Source organism: Pinus tabuliformis, chromosome 4_1 (assembly GCF_031772625.1).
Source record: "Pinus tabuliformis cultivar Carrire ecotype Pingquan chromosome 4_1, CPIR1, whole genome shotgun sequence".
Classification (NCBI taxonomy): domain Eukaryota; kingdom Viridiplantae; phylum Streptophyta; class Pinopsida; order Pinales; family Pinaceae; genus Pinus; species Pinus tabuliformis.
The window spans coordinates 293,937,265-293,960,815 of NC_142303.1; positions in this window are offsets into that span (position 1 = coordinate 293,937,265).

Here is a 23,551-nt window from a genome sequence, read left to right on the forward strand (position 1 = left end):
GGTTTCTCTGTGCAACATTGTATTATTGGGTGATCTAAGCTTTTCATGAGGTGAAGAGGGCTTTCATGCTGGTAGGATGGTGGTGGGTCAGACCAATGGGTTGTAATCCTCTCTTCTACTACTTCTATCAATAAAGCTATTTGAGTTTTCCTCCATATTCTTGTATAACTCTGAATCTTGTATTGATATATGCATTTGTATGGTTAATATACATATGATCCTATATTGTTTATGGTTATAGATCTCTATGCTTTGATGGTATTATGCTGCTTTGACTCTATAGGTGCTCTTTGAAGAAGGACAAGTAAGGAAGGAGTGGCAAATTTCTGTCAAAGGGGAAAGGAAACAAGCAAGGAGCCAAGTGAAAGACTGAGGTTGGTACTTTATGCTTCTTTCTCATCTATCTCTCATAAAGGAAAACACAAGTGACTATAGTTTGTTTGTTTCTAAGATAGCTACCCGTCTTAGTGGGACTAGCAGCTCTGAATGGACACTAGTTTTCCCGATAACAAAATGGTGACTCCATTGGGGAGCGAATAGTTTATTTTCTTCTCTCTATTTGTTTGTTTCATAAACTATAGACGGAGCCTGAAGTTAAGCCAGCTAGCCTTCGAACTGCATTTGCTATGCAAGTGCAAAGTAGATCAACGTTGCTTCAGTCAATCTCTGGGTTTGTTTATGAACTGAACAACTGACTTGAAAACATCCTAAGTGCCCTAGTGGTAGCTCAAGTAACCTCATTAGATCAACCCCTATACTTTGTATTTACTGCCCATCATTAGCTCAGCCTAAATCCCTGAACTAAGCTACAAACTGTGACCAAAGACCAAGTGAAAGTCTCGTCCCTAGATCATCGCACTGTCTCCTTTTGACATTCTGGATGCATTACACCTCCCATGTGTAGTAGGTGGGATGCATCCCTGTTTCCCTATGTTACAGGTGCGATGATCATATAAGACTGAATCTGCCTCCAGATTTTTGGTTTTTTCTTCATTGTCTTTAGCTTTATTTAGGAGTTTTTCTGTTTGTGATCAATATACCACTATTGAGACTCCCTTCCTTTGCATTATTTAGCCTCCATTGTACAAAGAATTGTGAATGTCTTAATGTATTTTTCGCCATTTACAGTTCTCCTTTAAAAAAAGTAGCTTAATCAAACTATCGTCTTTTGATTTGAAAGTGTCGCAAGTGTCATTTTCAGTCAAAGAAAAGAATCCTACTCTTTTTGATGGTCGATTACACTGTTACTCTTGTATTTGATTTTAATTAATAGTATTTCAAGTGTTGCAAGCAGTTTTCAAATTGAAGTTGAAAGTGTCGCTCTTAGCCTTCCTTTCGTTTTTTGAATTCGAAATCACAAAGTGTCGTCTTAGTCTTCCTTTCATTTTTTGAATTTGAAATCGCAAAGTGTCATCTTGTCTTCCTTTTGTCTTTTGAAGAGAAAATTGTTAGTACTGTCACTTTGAAAGAAAAGATAGTTTAGATTTGTACTTAGCATTCTTTTTGTCATTCACACATTAAGAAAGCGGAAAACAAATACATGCATGTGCATTTGCATTTGGACTGCTTGTTGATTTTGATTTAGGACAGTGCATCTAGTGTGTGTTCTCTGCTCTATGTTGAAAGAATTTCACTTCTCTTTCCTTAGTAGCTAGGATTTTCATTGCAAAAAGAAGAGTAAACGACTGTTTATCATCTTAGATTGCATATTTAGGAGTTGTATATTTACATCACACGGTGAACCTTAGAGGCAAACTTCTTAAGAAAGATAAACTGTAAAATAAATTCAGTGAACATAAAAACGCTTTGGAACCTAACACACAACATCCAAAAGTCTAGGCTAGAGACGTATTCCGGCATTGTAAAGCCTGGTAACTGTCACTTTCATCATAGGTTGGGTGATTCCTCCTCTTTGAGACGACAAGTGCCAGTACGAACTTGTGCTCCCACGTACCGTCGAGTATATATTGGGAGACCACAATAGGCTATATCATTTATCCTTAGGAAGCCGTGTCTGCTGCCCTATCAATCACAATGCACTGAACACAACATTCGGGAAGATTGACTGCCGTACTGTAAAAACTATTCTACAGTTTTGCGATTGGTTTGGTAATCCCTCTGTCTAGATTTCCGGAGTAGTCTCTTTCATTCCTTTTCAGACTCCTTAAAGGAAAAGGTCCATCTGAGCACTTGTCACTTCAGGCTCATTAAAAATCGAAGGCGACTAGAGTCATCTCTAGCTTTTTCTCGACTCTTAAAAATTGAAAAAGAAAGTTGTGTCAAAGCATCATAAAATTTATTTTAATTGGAATAATGTCACTGTTCCCTCGTTGATCTTAGGTTGAGAAAATGGAGTCCACCAATCAAGGCTTTCCCCTTGGGGGAAATCCTAGTCCTTTCTCCTCTTGGGGAGATGTTGGTGCGCCTCATATGGACACATTGTCCCTTCCAGGACTGACAATTGGCCTGCCAGTATGGCTTTTCTCGACCTCTGTCATTCAAAGCACCGTGATTCCTCAGCAATCAAATTAGCAACTAGATGATACTAGAGTTACCCCCCAACCTTCTACTTCGTTTGTTTCTCCCTCTCCTTCTTCCTCTTTGCTTGGTGAAGCTAGTAAAACTAAAAACCAAGTAACTGAGAAGAAAGGGAAGGAGAAGAAGAAGAAGGAGCCAACGACAAAAAGGGACAACCATACATTGTCTAGCAAAAATCCACACACTGCACCATCCAAACCTAAATCTCCATGTGTCATTTGCAAAGGGGACCACTATCATCGAGATTATCCTTACATCCCACGGATCTTAAGGGACTGGTCTCCCCGCTTGCACAATCCGGTGTCGTCAACCTCTGACGATCATGTTGAGAGTACACCATCAACTAGTGAAAACGAAGTCAATGGATAGAAAGGAAGATCTAAATTTCCTTGCAGACTGTGTGAAGGCGATCATGCCCTCCACCGTTGTCCCTTCTTGGATGAAGCTAAAAGAGTCTTGGATAACCGTCCTACATCACCACAGCGACTTCCTCCTGGATACAAGAAACTCTTGCCGAGTCCATCGCTAGTTGAAAATCCGACTGACACACCTTTGTTATCGGTCGAAGCACCTATCATTGAAGATAAACTCTCTGAGTCCACCTCAGACCAAAGTCAATAGGTCGAGACGGCAATCGACCCCATCTTGTCTTTAGAGGATCCACCTTCAGATGATACCGTCACCAAAGAGAATGAGCACGACACCATTCAAATTCTTTTCGTAAACACAGACTCCGATGAACATGGGGGAAATCTACCCGTTCCTTTACCACAGGAAGGAAGTTCATAAGAGATTTATTCGACCATTTATTCAATCCCACCTCCAAGCAACCTATTTTCCTTCTATTGGAATCTACTAGGCAGACCCCGTATACCATCTAATGTACCATTCTGAATCATAGTACAAGCTTACAGAATGATCATGGTTGGTACTATCATAGATGAAGGGGCTTCTGTGAGTATCCTTTCCTCAACTGCTTGGAAAGCGCTTGGTTCGCCATCGCTTCTGCCTGAGATTCGAAATCTGATAGGCTTCAACAAAGGAACCAGTCGACCGTTAGGGATCCTTCCAAATTTGCCTATAACTTTGAGAAGGAAAACCATTCATCTAAACGTGATGGTAGTCCAAGGACCTTTAGATTACAATATACTCCTTGGGCGTGACTACATTTATAGCATGGGAGCTATTGTTTCCTCACTCTTTTGAGTGATGTGTTTTCCACATGAAGGCAGAGTGGTCTAGCTCGTAGACTAGCTTTCATTCCCCGGTTCACACATAGCTAATAGTCAAATGCCATTCCTAACTGGTCTTTTTGTGCAAGGAATGTCTCATCAATCTCCAGTCTGTCCACTCGATGAGCACAAGTGATTCAGTGATTGTGACTGAAACCCAGGAGGCATGCGCCCTGGTCTGCTTCGGCAGGAAAACCCTAGTTATAAGGTAGGTTTTCGCGTAAGAATATGACTAGTCTGACACACCCGTCCGTTTAGGAAAATGGGATTAGACTGGAATAAGATTCCTTCGTGAGAAGGTATGCCTTTCCCGACAGAGCCATGGAAGTGTTTTGTTTGCAAATTGAATGGTAACCTGGAAACTCTACTTCGTTATACCTGGGGGCATGCAAACCTTTTTGCATGAAAGTGAAAAGCGACCATTTATTTTCTTAGTTTGTAGGTTCTTAACCCTTTAAACTCTTAGGATTGGTCATTCCTAGCTTACATAATAAAAGGATCTGGAGTAAAATTTCGAATGGGGCAAGCTCCCTAAAAAATGAACCTATCGATGAGATATCCTTATTATACGACTGGCACAAGCAATTTTACGCGAAGTTTAAGCTCGTTAAAAAATAAACCTAGCAATGAGCATATGTTCCACCAGAGTTTAAGCTCATTAAAAAATGAACCCACCTTCGGTAAATAACCATTGCGATCGCATAATTATCAACTTTTAAACCTTGGTCGTGTTCTTACCATCACCTCCACTCTTTTTTAGCCGATCATATGCCTCCATTTGATTGTTTACCCCTTTTGAGGAATAGCTGTGATGAGTGATCCTATTAGCCACTTTCTCTACACTGTCGTGATTGAAAAAGTTCCAAACCTTATCTGGAACCAGCTGCTATCCAAAAACATCACTCGTTCCTCAAAAAACGAGTCTCCTTTAAGCTCTTTTCATTTGACTCGTAAAATATGAAAAGATTGCCGAGAAATTGGCCTCTCCAGCTCGTTAAAGTGATTGGAAGTGCCATCCATCCTCTAGATTTTAATATTTTTGGACCTGAGGGATTATTACACAAAAAGATCGAGCGCTTGTCTTGTTCGGCTCATTAAAACTATCGAAAAGTCATCCCTTTTGTATTGTTTTATACTTTTTCAGACTTAAGGGATTATATTACGAAAAAGGAATATTGGAGTTTCCTTTCCGTCTCTTTTCAGACTCTCTAAAATTGAAAAGAACTGAGTTATCCTTGTCATTAAACTCGTTAAAACAATAGTGACAAACTTGTCCATGTAGACAAGAGCGAGTCTCACTGTTGCTAGGCTTGTTAAAACATAGCGATGGGTTTGCCTGGAGGGAAAATTATAGAACAAGCATATGTTATCCTCCTCAAGCTTGACAAAAATAAAGAGGTACTGGTCATAAATGACTAGGGAAAATTGGGAAGAAAACTTGAAGAAACTTTATTGGTAGCAGGTCGCTCTTGAACATGACACTTTCACTCCATCACCATGATTGAGTCAGGTTGGGTTATTTCATTCACCGGTCATATCACCATTGGTCCACTGTACCATCCACGTTTGGGGTTAATGCTACCAATCCATTTCAGTGTCGCCGATATGTTCAAGAGAAGTCGCTCAGAGAAGTCACCAACCCAGCTTGTGTCTCATTTGTTGCAGTACCTTCACGCTTCATTCTTTCATGACCGCCACCTTGAACCTTGTATCATCAGATCATTTTCACCTCCACAAAATCATTTGCTCCATTCCGTGTCGTAGATGTGGGATTCATTAATGCCCTCCTACAACGGGTCACTTCTTGTCGACATCAGCTCATTATCCAAGAATTTGACCTAGGAACAACCCTTTTAGTACTTTGAAGCTTGCATGCCTCAATTGCAAATTTCTCACTTCCGGCGACAGGTTTACATTAATGGCCTTCGACCGAAAGATTTTGCGTGGTGTTTGACATCGACTCATGTATTCACACCACGTGAATTGTATTACAGTACCTTGAGGGTCATTATCATTATCGGTGATTCCTCTCACGCCTGTTAACAGCTTACATCATTGGCTGGTAATCAGGCGATGTCTTTCCATGTTTGACGCCAGAACATCTTTTCACATGGACCGACTTGTACTTCGGGCGAAGATTGAACGAGTTTTGAAGACCCCGGATCTAGTTTCATCCATCCGAGCTGCAATATATTCAGGAAAATAAAGACATCAAATGTACATCATTGCTTCATAGATAATCGTCCAAACCAAAGGATGATGGCTCTACCAGAATCATCAGTCTGCTACACAGACGGTTGTCTGTCCTATGTACATGAAAATGAATTTGTAAAGTTGAGCATGGGAATGCCCGCCTCAGCTAGATCATGAAAATATTATGAAGATAATGTATCGTATTGTATCTTATTATAGGTCACCTTCTAGTTCGAAAAACCTTGGATCCTCATGATAAAGCATTTCACCCGACATCAAAAAGATTTACGACCTCATGCTTTAGGGGGCAACTATTATAGACATATTTGGGCACTGCAACCCCAATCACATATGTCCATAAACCAAGGGCTTCTAAGTCCCTAAAAGTGTTGTTTCATACCCTAAAGGAGCAAGGTCAGCTGATTACATCATCTCCTAGAAGTTCTCCATGAAAAACTACTCAGAACTGGTAAAAAATGGACCATACAGACTGCTCAGTGCTAAGGGTGCGATGCATCTCACCTACCACATGAAAAAAGTGCGATGCACACTGGAAAGCCCTTCTGTAGGGTGCGATGAGTGAGAGCAGACAAATGGTAGAAGCAGTTTGCTAGGTGGAAACTTAGAGAATCTTCTAGAAGCTGCTCATTTGACACTTGCCTCTATAAATTCGCCCAGGGATGAGTAAGAGATCATGAAATCTCCAAGAGGAACCAAGAACTATTAGAGAGATGACACTAATCAAAATTCCAGAAGTTGACTGACCCCCCTGTAAACATCTATATATGGATCCCTCATCCTAGAGATCTAGAGGCTGGAATCTTGTATTTTGTAAGGAAGTGCTGTTGGTTTCTCTGTGCAACATTGTATTGTTGGGTGATCTAATATTTTCATGAGGTGAAGAGGGCTTTCATGCTGGGAGGATGGCGCTGGGTCAGACCAATGGGTTGTAATCCTCTCTTCTACGACTTCTATCAATAAAGCTATTTGAGTTTTCCTCCATATTCTTGTATATCTCTAAATATTGTTTTGATATATGCATTTGTATGGCTAATATACATCTTATCATATATTGTTTATGGTTATAGATCTCTATGCTTTGATGGTATTATGCTTCTTTGACTCTACAGGTGCTCTTTGAAGTGGGACAAGTAAGGAAGGAGTGGCGAATTTCTGTCAAAGGGGAAAGGAAACAAGCAATGAGCCAAGAGAAAGATTGAGGTTGGTACTCTCTGCTTCTTTCTCATCTATCTCTCATAAATGAAAACACAAGTGACTTTAGTTTGTTTGTTTCTAAGATAGCTACCCGTCTTAGTGGGACTAGCAGCTCTGAATGGACACTAGTTTTCCCGATAACACTATTTGAGGATTTAGAGAATATTTGAGGGGAAGAAATATAATAAATATTTCCTTTCTATGGTTCAATATTTTTTGGCCCTACCTCTATGTAATATGATTCTGGTGCGAGAAATAGCTTCTATATCCCATATCCCTCCCACCCTGAATGGGGCTACTCTACCATCATTGGTTGTTGAGCCCCTATACTTCATATATTCAATGGTTGTAAGAAGAGTTTGTGTCTAAGAGAAGCTTGAACTTCTAGATCTACTTCTTTAATAAGTGAAGATTTGTCTCTCCAATATTAGCATGGAGAAGCATTCCAAGTGTTCTAATGAACTTCCGTTTAGAGACATTCAACAAAAAGTCATTTGACTATGTTATTACTTCTCACTAGTATTATAACTAGCATAACCCATAATCTTTGATTGACATCTTATGATCCAATTTAAGAAAAAGAGATAGAGATAATGTGATGTCTATGATTCCAACAAGCTGAGAGAAATTTGCAAAGGCTTAATAAAAAAATATTACCTCCCTCTTGCACGATTCTATCTCGTTGTTCTTGAGTCAACCATGTTTATTTTGATTCCTTTCCTTCTACAATTGTTTGACACTGCGAAGAGTGATCAAAGTTGCTCGATTTCCTTTCTTTTCAAATGCATTCTTCACTCACTTTGGTAACCTCCATATTTATTAATGCTTCAGAGTTAAAAGCCTCATGTTCTGTTACCTCTACCAAACACATTTATAAGTTTTAAATCTCATTTAATTTGTTATTCTTAGTATTGTTACCCAATATTTCCATCAACACAACTCAAGAACACAATCTCACTTTTTTTTCCCATTTGATGAATCCTATGATATATTAAAGCTCAATATTAGGGTAGCGATCTCAACCATGAACTTTTTATGTGCACTAATTGGTAGCTCTCCATCTGAAACTGAAAATACAAACAACAATTTTTCCAAGGATAGAATTGATAAATCCACTGAGTTTGAATTTGAACCAACACATTACATTTTTTCCAAGAGAGGAATTGATATATCCATTGAGTATGGATCTGAAACAACACACCACCATTTTTCCAAGAGGGTGGAACTGATAAAGAGAGCTTGAATTTTATTCTTTATTGAATTTTTATAACAACTCTGTAAATATTTTTTGGGAGATCAAGTTGTTGAGAAAGAAAAAGTTGTTTGTAAATGTAAAAATTTTGAAATCAAGTTCAAAAATGTGACAACATACATGTACTATTTTTTTATTCATTTGAATAATAAAAAAGTATCATTTTAGGGTGGAAAAAAAAAACATCTTCATTCAAATGACTGAATTTCACAAAGAATAATAGTATGAATATATCAACCTAGAGATGAAAAGAATTAGGAGATCAACACTGCTTAAGTATCAAACCTTTATACATTCATCATTTATTTAGAATTATAGCAGACAATTTGTCTTTTACATTGATGGAGCTAGATCCAACTTGCATTGGTTAACTAAAATGGCCTAAGTTGTATTGAAATATGGGAACTATATTCATCAAATGTTCAAAAGGATTAAGGAAGATTCATGTGGATGAACAACTTTTCCACCCTTAGACAAAAAAATCAACAGTGGGAAGCTTCAATCCGAAATGGTAACTACAAAATAACATCCTAAAATAAATAGACTACTTGCTTGTTAGATATATTCAAAGAGGTCTACAAGAAGTGTTTAAGGTGACATTACTGAGTTTCCCTGCATGGGAATATGATCAAAATTCCATATTACTAGAATATTTAATTTTCAGGAAAATGAATTCCATTGACATCAACACATCCAATTGATTGATGAGTCTCGCATTCAAAATATGAAGATTGAATTAATTGATAGCCACTAGACATAAGTGTGCCATTAATGTTTAAGATATACTTATGCTTAGACCTCAAGATAGAGTTGAAAGTGTTTCTTCTATGATCTAATCTAAGTTGCAATCATGGTAATGTTCTATTGTATTTGCTATATTACAATTGTTTTGGAAGCAATTGAGCGTTGCCACTATTTTGGATTTTGCAAAATTGTCCGTGATACGTTGTTGATGGTCTGAAATTACTGCATCAACATTGGGGAAACCACTCGACCAGGACCTTAGATCATATCATTTTCTGTTTGGGACGATGGCTCTGACTGGAATTATGGGACCATTTTCCCTTTATATAGAATTATATGGAATGTGTTGAATAAAATATAATGCTCTAATATAGCTATAAACTGAAATAAAGACTAATATACTATTATCTATCCTGGGTATGTTGTTGGTATATGTGATTATACAGATTTCATAATTGTCAAAACAATGTAGATCATCTTGTGTCTATCAAGTAAATGCAGATAAATATAACTCATTAAATTAAATTGTTAAATAAATTAGTTCATTAACTTGCCACATATAATGGGATCTCGTTATTCATATATAATTTATAATTCCAATCACACACATCAATAGTGATAGTGAACGATTGCTTCAACACATATATTATGAACAAAATCATAATTCCATTCTACTCTAAGCAAAAGAACAACATAAGGATAATAGTAACTGATATATCATTGATTTGATCATGATAGAAAGGTAGTGGTCCAGTTTTATATTGAAAAAACTTTAGTTACAATAGTGCAGCTTAAGTTTTCTCTTTCAAAAATTTAGAACCCCCTCTCTTATCTCCGAGAGGAGATTCATAGTCTAATAATAAAAGGCAAAGGTAGAAAATACAATAACATCCTCAAGAGGTTTCAAACAAAGTAACTAAAAGGAACCAAAAGGAACATATTTAGAATAAGTTACAACACATTATCTAAGTTTGGGAGGAAGACTATCCTCCCATTCGTTGTTGAAGCTCATAAATGTCAATCATATTCTGTAATTCAGGTGGAGACTCGGGCTGTATCCACATTTGGCTAGTGAAGATCACACCCCTCAGCGCTGAAAACATTTGTGAGGTGGTGCATGATAAGCATTGGAGCATAAGTCACTGGCTATGCCATTTCACTAAAAATTTCCAATGACTCTCCAAGTTGGTTTTGATCAGTTGATCGATAATCTCGACCCGTTTCTTGGAGGATTCTTGCCACATCATAGTCAGCAGTTTGATATCGGGTAATTCTCCCTTGGGACAACTTGAGATGGGATTAGCTTAGAACAAATAGTCACTAACTGCTTAGTTGGTCTACCAGGGATCTAGCTATCTTGCATTGATCATGAATAATGGCCAAATTTTGACAAATGACAATCTGTTGTTGGGCTAGAGGAGTATTCAATTCTTTAGCCTCCTTCTTAAATTCGACCAATTCTGGATTGACACTCAGATGTTCAATCCTTCTCTGTAGCTCTATCAGGTCTCTATAATACTATTGTATACTCCTTATTATTATTATTGTGCCCCAAAGAAGCCCACTATTGTCATTGTTGTTCCCTTACATTATTATTGTTATGTAGGCTCTAATTATATTGTGACCCCTTAGACCTTATATATACAAACAATCTATTGTCATTTGTATCATCCAAGAATTTTTCATTTATGTAATGTAAATGATTTTTCCCCCTCAAAGAGGATAATTTTTAAGCCATTGATCTATCTATTTGTGAGCTCGTTGCACAACATTTGGTATCAGAGCTTTGGATTCTAGGTTCATCTTTGCATTTTAGCTATAACATTTCTTCTACAAGGCTTCAAAAGCTGAATTTTTACCACATGGAAATGAAATATCATAGGACGTTGTGTAAACATTTCAAATCTTGGTTCGTGATATTTTCAGAGATATGTTCTGAGGAAGTTAGGGTTTTTGCAGGCTCCAGAAATTTGTCTCAAATAGGTGACCTAGGGAAAATCGTCATAACCTTCGTTTCAAGCATCAGATTTGAATTCTATAAAATGTGGCTGAAAGTGCACATACTGTAGTTTTTCGTGTAACAATTTCAGGGAAGAAGTCTGAAATAGTGATACGTGGCATCGCATACAACTTCGATCTACTGAACTAGTCCCTAATTAGGTCATTGTGTGAGATTTGGCATAACTCTTTCTTGAAGAATCCAATCTCAATTAGACTTGTTTGGTTGGAAAGAGGAATCAAAGAGATATCACAAGAAGAAATTTTAGAAATTGGAGATTCGAAATTACAAAGTTACAATCATTTCAAGAGAGATATCCTAAAAAGAAGAAAAATGTGTGTATTTTTAAACATTTTTGCATAATTTTTGTTTGAAAAATTAGTTTGAAGTGATTCAAGGGGCATATTGAAGCATAGATATAATTGTTTGATTCCAAAATTACTTGAAATAAAAAAATGGACACACCTAGTAAGCAACCATAAATATCTTCTATGACGCATGAAGAAGAGGAATAAATGTAGCATGATATATCAAATTTACGAGACCAAGTGCAACAAATTTTTCTCTCACAAAAAGTAACAAAAAATGAAATGGAAGCCATGATGAATGTTAATATCAATGGTATAAAAAGGGACGTGGGAGTTTTGAATGATGGTTTAAAAGTAGACATAGAAGCAATGATGAATGTTAAGATAGAGGGGTCGGAGGAAGGTTTGGTAACATTGGTAGAAGAAAGGCGTCCTAGTGGTGACAAGGCAATCCATGAAATTCATGATGAAGGAAAAAGGAATATCATTTATGATTTTAAAGACTCCAGTGTGGGGTTTAAGCACCACCACATTCCAAATATATATATGAAGAAGTTTTATGGCAAGGATCTAGTAACTTGGATATTATAGATGGACCAATATTTTGATCTACATGATGTGCAACCCTCACAAAAGGTACATATTGCATCTTTATAGTTAGAACCCAGTTCGTTTGTATCGTATAGATGGATTTATTCTCATAAACCACTTGTCACATGGTCAATGTTTACGGAGGAAATGATAATACATTATGAAGATACAAAGAGCAACACTTTCTTTAGCCAATTGATAAATCTGAAACAAAAGAGTTCAATCGTAGAGCACATTTAAGACTTCCAAAAATTGAATATTAGGGTAACTGATATTCCACAGGAGCATAGGATTGGCATCTTCATAGGGACTTTAAAAGATAACATCCAACATGAGGTTCTCCTTTGGGAACCTGATTCATTGGAGAAGGCATTCAAGGTGGCAAGAAAAGTTGAAATAAAAATTATGGCAACAAGGAAGTCTACCACTCATAACTATAAAGATGGAAGTGTTGTTGCTCCTAGTATTCCACAACCTACAAGGTTGACACCAAAAAAATTGGAGGAAAAAAGAGAAAAAGGGCTTTGTTATAGTTGTGATAGCAAATACACTAAAGGTCATAAGTGTGCTCAGAAGAAATTATTTTACATAGATTGCGAAGAGGAGGAAGAAAAGGAACAAGAAACATCAAAAGAGGAGGATATACACCAGGAACCAACCCTAGAGAAACAAAAAATGAATCTGATGATATCTATGTATTGCATTGGCGGGAATTATCACTCCTCAAAATCTCAAGATATAAGGACATATCAATAAGAAAAAGGTAATAGTGTTGATTGATTCAGGTAGTACCCATAATTTTATTCATTGTAAGATAGCCAAGGAATTGAATTGCTTCATATATCCAACACCAGAGTGTCAAGTGATGGTTGCAAATGGAGGAACTATAAATTTCTTTGGAAAGTGCCATAATATCAAGCTAACCATGGGGGAATATGTATTGAATAGTCCAGTTATTTCCATTCCAATGGGTGGTGCTAATGTTGTACTAGTGGTCCAATGGTTACAATCTTTGGGGATGATAGCTTTCAATTTTCAAGAACTTTTCTTGATTTTTTTTTGGGGAAGAAAATGAAGTTTAATTAATGGGTATCACAGGGAAACCAAGAAATATAATCAACTCTAATGGCATGGAAAAGCTTCTGAAGAAATAATAATGGGGCGTAATTGCACAATTATGCTCACTAGGGGTTCAAACATCGAAATCATCTATTTCTCCATATCTCCCAAAATGTCTTGGAAAATCATTCCAAGGTGTTTGAGACTCCCAAAGGCATCCCACCTATTGGTGATCATGATCATATGATTCACTTGAATCTAGGAAGTGTTCCTCCAAACACCAGACCTTACATATATCCTTATGCCCAAAAGAGTGAAATTGAACGTATGGTTGCATAAATGCTAGAGGTTGGTATAATTCAATCTAGTCAAAGTTCTTTCTTTGCTCCAAAACTATTGGTGCACAAGAAGGATGGTTCATGGCGTATGTGTCCAGATTATAGGGAGCTAAACAAGCTCACTATTAAAGATAAATTTCTCATTCCTTTCATTGATCAATTGTTGGATGATTTACATGGAGCAATTTAATTCACTAATCGAGATCTTCGTTCATGATATCATCAAGTTAGAATGAAGAATAAAGACATTCCGAAAGAAACATTCATAACTCATGAGGGTCATTATGAATTTTTGGTCATGCCTTTTGGCCTCACTAATGCACCTTCCACATTTCAAGGTTTGATGAATTCCATTTTCAAACGCTTCCTTAGAAAATTTGTGTTGGTATTTTATGATGATATACTAATCTACAACAAGTCTTGGAAGGATCATGTTCAACATGTTGACATGGTTCTCAAACTATTGGTGGAGAAACAATTATATGCAAAAACCTCCAAATGCTTATTTGGAGTATAGGAGGTGGAATATTTGGGTCATATTATATCTCATGAGGGTGTTAAGGTAGACCCTAACAAAATTACAACCATTAAGGAATGGAAAATCACCACAAACATAAAGCATCTTCAAGGATTTCGCGGTTTGACAGGGTATTATCGCAAGTTTGTTAAGAATTATGGGAGAATAGCAGAAACTCTAACATCATTACTAAAGAAATATGAATTTTCTTGGACTCCAAAAACAACGAAGGCCTTTGAAAATATTAAAGAGGAAATGTGCCAAGCACGGTCTTAGCTACGCTAGAATTCACAAAAAAAATTATTGTGGAATGTGATGCTTCAGGAAATGGAATTGGTGTTGTTTAAATGCAAGAAGGAAGACCCATTGCTTTTGAAAGTCATCCAATCAAAGGGAAGTATTTACACAGACGTATTTATGAGAAGGAAATGTTGGCAATACTACATGCACTAAAGCAATGGCAACCTTACTTAATGGGAAGACACTTCAAGGTAAACACAGATCATGATAGTCTTAAATACTTTTTGGAACAAAGATTATCTTCAAAAGAGCATAAAAAATGGGTGACAAAGATGTTGGGTTATGACTTTGAAATCATCTAGAAAAAAGGGAAGCAAGATGTTGTTGCGGATGCACTCTGAAGAAAGGATGAGGATGTGGAAGCATTGCTTTGTGCCATTTATATTATCCAACCTGAGTGGATAACCGAAGCAAGGGATGAATGGAAGAATGATAAAGAGGTGTGGTCACTCATTCAAAAGTTGCGGCAAGATCTGAGTACATATGATGCATTTAACTGTAAAAATGATTCATTATGGTATAAAGATCACGTTATCTTTGTAAGAATTCCCAACTCAAATAAAAGATTATTTTGAAGTTGCACACGTTTCCCTTAGGAGGGCACTCATGATTTTTAAAAACTTACCATAGGGTCAAGAAGGAATTTTTGGGATGGCCTTAAATCTGATATTCAAAAATTTGTGGCAGAATGTTGGTTTTCTAACAAAATAAAGTTGAGAGAGTTAAGACCCCGAGTCTGCTACAAATTTTAGCCATCCCAAGTTAGCAAGAGGTATCAATGGATTTTATCACAAGTTTACCCAAGTCTTAAGGAAACAGTGTCATCATGGTGGTAGTTTATAGACTTACCAAGTATGCACACTTTTGTGCATTATTCCATCCTTTTAAAGTCAGCACAATTGCTACTTCATTTATGGAAACAATTCAAAAGCTTCATGGAAGTCCAAAGATTAGAGTAAGTGATAAAGATCCCATTTTCACTGGAAATTTTTTGATGGAATTATTTTTGTGTCTTGGTACTCAATTAGCTCATAACTCATCTTATCATCCTCAATCTGATGGGAAAATTGAGATAGTGAACAAATGTGTGGAAGGATATCTTCGTTGCTTTGTATCTAACAAAAAACACAATGGGTCAAGTGGTTACCTCTAGCTAAATGGTGGTATAACACTTCATTCCATATTGTAGCAAAAATGACCCCCATTTATGGCACTTTATGGATATCATCCACCATCCATCACATCATCTTTAAGAGAAAATTCTAAGGTTCAAGCAGTAGAATATCACATCGAGCATCAATAGAAAATTATCCAACTCTTAAATGATAACGTCACTCTGGCGCATAATGGAATGAAACAACAGGAAGATCAACATCACAGTGAAATAAGTTTTGATATAGGTGACAGGGTAATTTTACGGCTACAACCATACAAACAAATGTCTCTCAAGCTAGCTAAGAAGGATAATAAACTATCACCACTGTGGTCCTTACAAGGTTTTACAAAAGATGGGTACTATGGCATACAAATTGGAGCTGCATGCATCTTCCCAAGTACACCCAATTTTCCATGTTTCATGCTTAAAGAAGGTTATAGGTGAAAAGCTTCTAGTTTAAATAGTGTTTCTAGAACTTGACGAAGAAGGAAAAATCATATTTGAGCCATAAGCAGTCACAGAAACAAGAACCTGACAACTACAAAATCAATCAATTTCAGAGTATCTCATTAAGTGGAAGAACTTACCCGCTGAAGATTCCACATGGGAGGATGAGAATTTTATACAAAAGCATCCAGAACTACTCAAGCGTTGAGGACAATTTTTTTTTGAATGAGAGGAGCATGTTAGGTCCCTATAATACTAGTGTATCCCCATTATTGTTATTGTTGTGCCCATTTAGCCCCCATATTTTTATTGTTGTGCCCCATATAAGCCCACTATTAGTATTGTTGTGCCCTTACATTATTATTTTTATGTAGGCTCTTATTACATTGTGACCCCTTAGACCCCCATATATACAAGGAGGTCTTGTCATTTGTATCATCCAAGGATTGTTCATTTATGTAATGTTAAGGAGGTTTCCCCCTTGAAGAGGATAATTTTTAAGTCATTGATCTATCTATTTGTGAGCTGGTTGCATAACAAGCTCTTGAATTTGTGAGTCTCGAGCCTATGTATCAACATCGTACTGAACTCTGAGAGAGTTGAACCTGTTATGAAGCTCTGTGACTTGCCCCTGCCCATGTTCTGTGATCTTTTTCTTTACAATTTCAATGCACCATTATAAGAGAGAAATTCTTCCTTCCTTCTCCTTAAGAAATTGTTGCAACTCCGTGGCTTTGTCAAATGTAGTAGCTAAAGCATAGACACCTGTAAATTGGGTAAGCCTACCTAATTCCTATGTAGGAGTTTCTAAACAGCCTCTCCATAACACTTCAAAATATGCATTGCCAGGAAATAGTGCTTGGGATTGGTCAAGTTTTATTTTCTTTCTCTCCCTCTTTATCATAACTTTGTTTTGAGGGCTATAAAAGATTTCCAATGGAGGAATCTCCTCGATTCTTAAAACAACCTCGGAAGAAGGGAACTCCGGTATGATCTCTACATATTTATCATCTGAAGGCTTCTCAGAAACCATTTTTGTTATCAGAGTTTGTTCAAGGTTCTTGAAAGTGTCCTGAACCTTCATTTGTGGAGGATTCTTGGCAACCTGATATTCATCAACCTTAGAATTAAGAGATTGATTATATTCTTCCTAGATTTCTTCTAACCTAGCATTAGGCACAAAACACTCTGCCTGAGAAGAAGAAGAGGCAATTGTTTCTCTTGGTTGAGAAGTATCAACAGATTGTGTAGAACCAATAATCATAACATCATCAGGAACAATATTCTCCTAAGGAATCTGTAATGAATCCATAGGAAGCTTTTCCAGCTTAGAGACCCTGTACTGAGTGAACTGATTTATTTCCTTTGGAGTTAATTTTATCTCTTCTTTGTGTGTAACCATTGAATAATAAGAAGCTCCCTCAAAAAAATCATCAAAATTATAAGGTTCATGGGCAAATTGTCTGATACTCGATGCAACTGTAATCTTTTTAACCACTTGGTGAGGATCATACTGCTTTTTGGGTATAGTATGAAAACAAAGATCCTGAATGGACTTTATTTCAATCAATTCATGCTTATAGTTATCTAATTCATATATACCAAGCTGGGTTGGAAAGACAAGCAACATCATTTTATTAGATTCCTTCAACACTTTAGAAATAACATTTCCCACAGTCTGATAAGCTATCTCTCTAGTAAGAATTTTATCGGGAATGAACAGAGGTAACACATGACGATTGTCTAGACTCCCATAAACTCTTATATAGGTGAATGAATCTTCACCAAACCAATTTCCTACTCGGATTAGGTCAATTCCAGCCTCTGGAGACATCTAGGGAGCCCTTTTATCAAAGATAATTTGATATGTTGGTAACATGACACCATGACAGATTTTATAGAAATGTGGTTGATATTTGGAATCCCAAAGAATATCATGATAGATATGAATAAGGGTTAGGTCTTTCAAAGTCCACTTCCAACCCATAGATGAAAATTCTATGGAAGAACGCAAGGCATCCATGATATAAGCACTCATATAGAAAGGTGGGATTATGTTCTCAGAAACTTTGAGTTTACTCCTAAAAGAAAATATATGGGTAGCTAAGTTATCTGAAAGTATAGTGGCTCAATAAAAAATATAACCCTATGAAGCCACATCTATAAGTGGTACCCATTGGTCAATAAATTTCAATGCATTAGGCTGTGCATAAAGCCTACACATCATAGCAGCTATTTAAGAATAGGGACCAACAATGGAATCTACAACATACTTACCACTTTGATCCTACTTGTGTTTGTTTAGATCCTTTCTCCATCCTTTAATTGACTCTGATGCATGTTCGTGTTCTTTAAGAAATGCCTCAATGTATTTCTTAACGTATTTGCACTGTACCTCAGGTAGATGGTACATCCTCCTCAAGTACTCAGTGGCAAAAGATCTGATGACTGTTTGCTGATTTGTAACAATTATCCTATTGGAAATACTCAGATTATCTATGACCCACCAAACCATATGTGTATAGGGAATAATTTTAGGTCTGGCTACAATTCTATGTAAGAAATAATTTGCAACATCGCTATGGTCGTATTAGAAACTAGAGTATATTCATCAGTTTTATTGTCCTTTGGGTAACCCTGGGTCCTTCATCTTCAAAGAGTTTGTATATCACCTCCCATGAAGATTGCCTAGAGTCTTTAGAAAAAACTGTATCGAAGAACAACCCTGGAATAACGTTTATTTTTTTCAATTCTTTCAATTGAAGGAGTGGCAGATTGTTGTTGTGTTGCAGTTTTCTTCTTTCCCTTCCTTGCTTTCAACATCTCTTCAATGTTACGATGATCAGGGCTAGCCTATAGTAGAAAATAAAGGGTTGAGTGAAACACTTCTCTTTAGAGAGTACTTAACACAAATAATGGAATTTCACAATACCAATCTTCACTTTAAAGTGAATCTTCATAAAATTGAGGTAAAATGAGTGAAATAATTTAAAATATTGAAAACAATAAATCTCCACTATCAAACATTAAGTCCGTGAATGTGAAATCATGTGGTTCTTCTAAGTCAACACATCAGAGGAATCATATCGCAGAAATATATTGGAGGAGAGCATTAGAATGTTATGATAATCCAAACTTTTGATGTGTAAGGATTCTGATATAATAACAGTCATGATAGATATCAGACAAAAATATATGATAAAAGAGGTGCAAAGCATATTGGGGAAGTCATATCGAGGGTTTTAGTGAAATACATCTGATAAAAGAGTTTTGATAAATATTTTTTATGGAAATATTGAAGATGTTGGATATCGGAGGTGAGGGATATGGGATATCAGAGGTGCCACATGATAAAAATTACTATAACAAATGTGCCAATATAATAAATAACAGTTGTTGTGCCAACAAATAATTATAATACTCATCTATATAAAAGCACAAAAGTCTTGTTATAAACTTTGGCAAAAGCCCTTTATGTGATTCTTTTAATAAAGCAGGCATCGGGAAAAAAGACATTGGGGAGGAGTTTTATCGTAACATTCTTAAAAGGAATTTATGATATAATGGAGTTCCTATGGGAGACTTCTGATAAAGCTTTGACTTTGTGAGTGGGGCCTATCGGATTTTACGTTTATAGTAACTTTTTTAAGGTACAACTCCAATATGTGAAGTTCTGATAAAGGAGAGACCTCAAGCCTATTAAACCTTACAACTAATTCAAATAAGTTCCAACTTTATTAAAAATCAACAATTTCATTAAAAGAAATTAAAACATATAAAATGAAGGGTCCCCATTATTTATTGATAACTAAGTATAAAAATGGGGGGTTGTTGAATGCTACAACATACGTATAGGTAGAAATCCTGTAGAAATTTGGAAAAGTATCTTGTACAAGAACTCTTAAAATAATATGGATAGTCTGATGTCACTTGGATCAACCCCCTACACTTAAAACATACTTGATGTGTTGCACCTTCCTCAGAATTATCAGCTGCATAGAATCTTTAGTTTAGGAATGATTCCATAATTATATTTAATATTGAGAATATTCACCCAAACGATATAAAATTGGCTTGCATGAAGACATGGATGCTCTCTCATTGATCAGTTAGATTACTCATCATAGAGAATTATTGTCTAATAATTTCCTTAGTAGCATAGGAATTCATGACTTTTGAGATCATCCCTACAATCCCTACAAGGAGACAAGTCTTGGAGAATAAGTTAAAGACAACCTTCAATGAGGTCTATGGACCCTACAATATCTAAGAAAATGCAGTTGATGTGGTTGATGCCTTAGACATTTTGAACAAAATAATACTACATGAGATCTTCCATAAATATTATTTAGAAAATAAATGAGGCAGTAAGGTTGTTACTCAAACATAGTTCCCTCCCACAAATGAAGAGTACAATCTCATACTGTTGGATCAAAGGACTTTTTGGTGGTGAATTTTCAATGGTACCCACATTCAACTACATCTCAACGGGAACAAGAGCTCCTCACCCACTACATAATCAATCCAAATATATCTTAACTTCATTATAACTAGTTGAAAAGTACTTTCTAAAATAAAACAACTTGGCTTTCAAATCTGAGATATCTATTTTCACGTAGCATTCTATTTATGTTGCCCGAATAGTTGGAATATTAGTTCCATTTTGGGTTCAAAAAATTGCATCAAAAGAGAAAGTGCTACCGCATAGCTATCAAAGTTTTCAAAGGGAGACCCACAACAACCATCAATGCCTCTCACACTAGCAAGACAATGAAATCCATAAATTGAGCTAACAAAGATTAATTAAAAATAGAGATATGGGTTGTTGTCATTGAAGCGGTATTTCTTCCCATTGACAAGCTACTACTCAAGGCATAGAGCCTTTGGATATTTAGTCATTAGTCATGTAAATTGGGATGTGTTGTGGAATCCTTGGAAAGTTTCTTTGGTTTCCTTGGTCAATGAAGATTTTTCCATGGCTAGTACAGGCATAGGCTCTGCCAGGGTTGTGCCCCCATCCTATACTAATACAAAAAGAGTTTGAATTAACAATAAATTAACTTAGAATTTGTGCCCACCAAGTTGGTGATTTTCAACTCATGAGAATTGAGTTAGTTTAAAATTGAAATACTGAATGTTTAAAAGAATGTGCAAACATTCTAGAAGAATAAAAGGCTTATAGGAAACATTCAAGCATCTATATTTAGCTAACGGTGAATAGTAAAAGCTAAAACAGTTTGGTTTTGTCTTGTTTAAGACACAAAAAAGTGATGTAAATAACACCAAAATTGAGGTAGATCTAGGGCCAAAGTTTGCCTATATGTTTTTCAATGTTTGACTTAATAAATCAACTCTCAAATTTGTTTCGGTACTCTGATTTATTGTAGGTTTTCGGCCCATTTGTGGAATCCCCCAATAGTACATTTTAAATCAAGTTGTTTTATCCCAATAGTAAGATTTCTTCATCCTTTTTGGACATTTGAATTGAAAGTGCATAACTTGCTTCGTTGCTCTTTGTTTTATCATAAACTAATATTCATGTGGAATTTTACTTACTTTTGAATTTATTTATGTACAAAAATAGATAGAGCCAAGTAATAGTTTGGTTTATAAAATTGCTACCGGTGAAGACAAACATGTCATTGGCATGGTTAGGTGTCGATAAGGTTGTACATTTGCTGAAATCCGTCATGAAAATTTGGATGATGAAATCATTGGATACCCTTTTGATTTTATATAAGATGGATTAACTTTAAATCTAAAGCAAGAGAAAAAATGGAAAGCTGATATAACCGTTTTAGGCATCAAAAGGAAACTAAACATATTTGATGTGGAAACTGAGGGTTCAAATGCAATGGAAAGAATGCTAATATTTGAAAACGTGCAAGAGAATGTGGAGGGAACTATGCATGAATAACCAAGAGTTGAAGATATGTCTTTGTTAGTGGAACAAGTCATAGTTGTTGCTCTTAATGTATTGGCATCTTGGAAACAAAAAGGGAAAAGTTTAATGGAAGAGTTTTCCAATGAGAAACATAATCTCAAAGTATATTTAGAAAAGGGGAAACCTAAAATAAAGATCCATTGCGAGGTTTATGGAATTTATTATGGAACAAATGATGTATCCTTGGCAGTGCAAACAACTCACAACTTCAAAAACAATCATATGATAACAGGGGCCCATCAACAATGATTTTCAATGCCAAGAAGTAGCGAAATTCCTTCATGTGACAAATTACAACAGACAATAGTGGTTGGAGATCAACTTCATATTGATCAAGAAATCAAACTTCTAGATGCTTTCAACAAGACACAAGAGTCTAATTTGTTTAAGGTGGTGAACGCAACACTTGCAGACTATAAGGACATGCAAAAAGTGAGAGTGGAGTGTACACGATGCAATAAATGGTTTTGTTTAGTGTCGTATGTGGTAATATTGTCATTTCTCTAAATGAACACATGAAATAAAATAAGAACACTACTAGTACTAAAAATGAGGCTTCACATGAGGGGATTGGGTTGAGGAGTGACATGGTTGAGAGACCGAAGAAGCCTACCAATGATAAGTCCCAACAAAGTTTGACTATGTTCTTGGTCCCATCATCACCATTAATATTACATAGGTGTTCTACAAGTCTAAATCCTTCTACTTCAGGTGTGTTAGTTACAATAGTTTAAACTAAACTTGGATATTAATTTGTATATTATTTTATTTTTATTACCTCAAATTTATTTGTTTTTAATTGTGTTGTCATCTTATTAAAGCTCAAATATCTCCCTTATTACTACAATTTTGGGGTATTGGTATTCTTACATTGATAGATATGGGGATATATTAAAAATAAAGGTCCTAATGGATGATCAAAGGGGTGGAAAATTATGTACCATACAGAAGCATACCAAGATCATGATATATTATGAGGGTATTGAATGTTGTAATGATGGTACATATAGGCATATTCATTCCCAGAGGGATTTTGAAATAGGATCCCATTTGACTCATTAACATACAATTTTTGAAAGAAGGTTATAGAATGTGATGAATTCAGGATGGGATTATATCGTGAATCAAGTTAAACCGATAAAGGACATGAATGCAGTATAGGAAAAGGGAGAAGACTAGATTATTTGACTCAAAGCGAACTAAAAAATGCTTGAAGGGTTACAAATGCTAGCCATAGATCAACAATGCGAGCTCTTTGGTGAGAGAGGACAAAGGTTGCTACACTCTCTATTAGAATGATGTCTTTAGGTTTTGCAAGGATATGTGAGAGGAACATAAGTAAGGAAAATTACATGGTAAAGATGAATTTTGGGAATTTGTCAAGGATATATTTCATAAGTTGTTGCATGCGAAAGCAGGGAGAAGATATAGTACATCCACAAAATCCATTTATGAGATGATCAATTTATGGGGAGGACCTAGATTAGATATCTTTATTAGCTTGAATCTGGATGGTCTTTCAATATCTATGACTCTAAGGGAAGTTAGATAGTCATTGGCATATATCCCAGGGGTGCATGAGCACATTTTTAAGGCAGTGAGAAAACTTTATGCTTCTTATAAAGCTAAACATGGTATAAATGGACCAATTCCTATATTCTTTTCCGAAGATGAAACAATTGTGAAAAAACATGTTAGGTGGATAGGAGAACTAATGC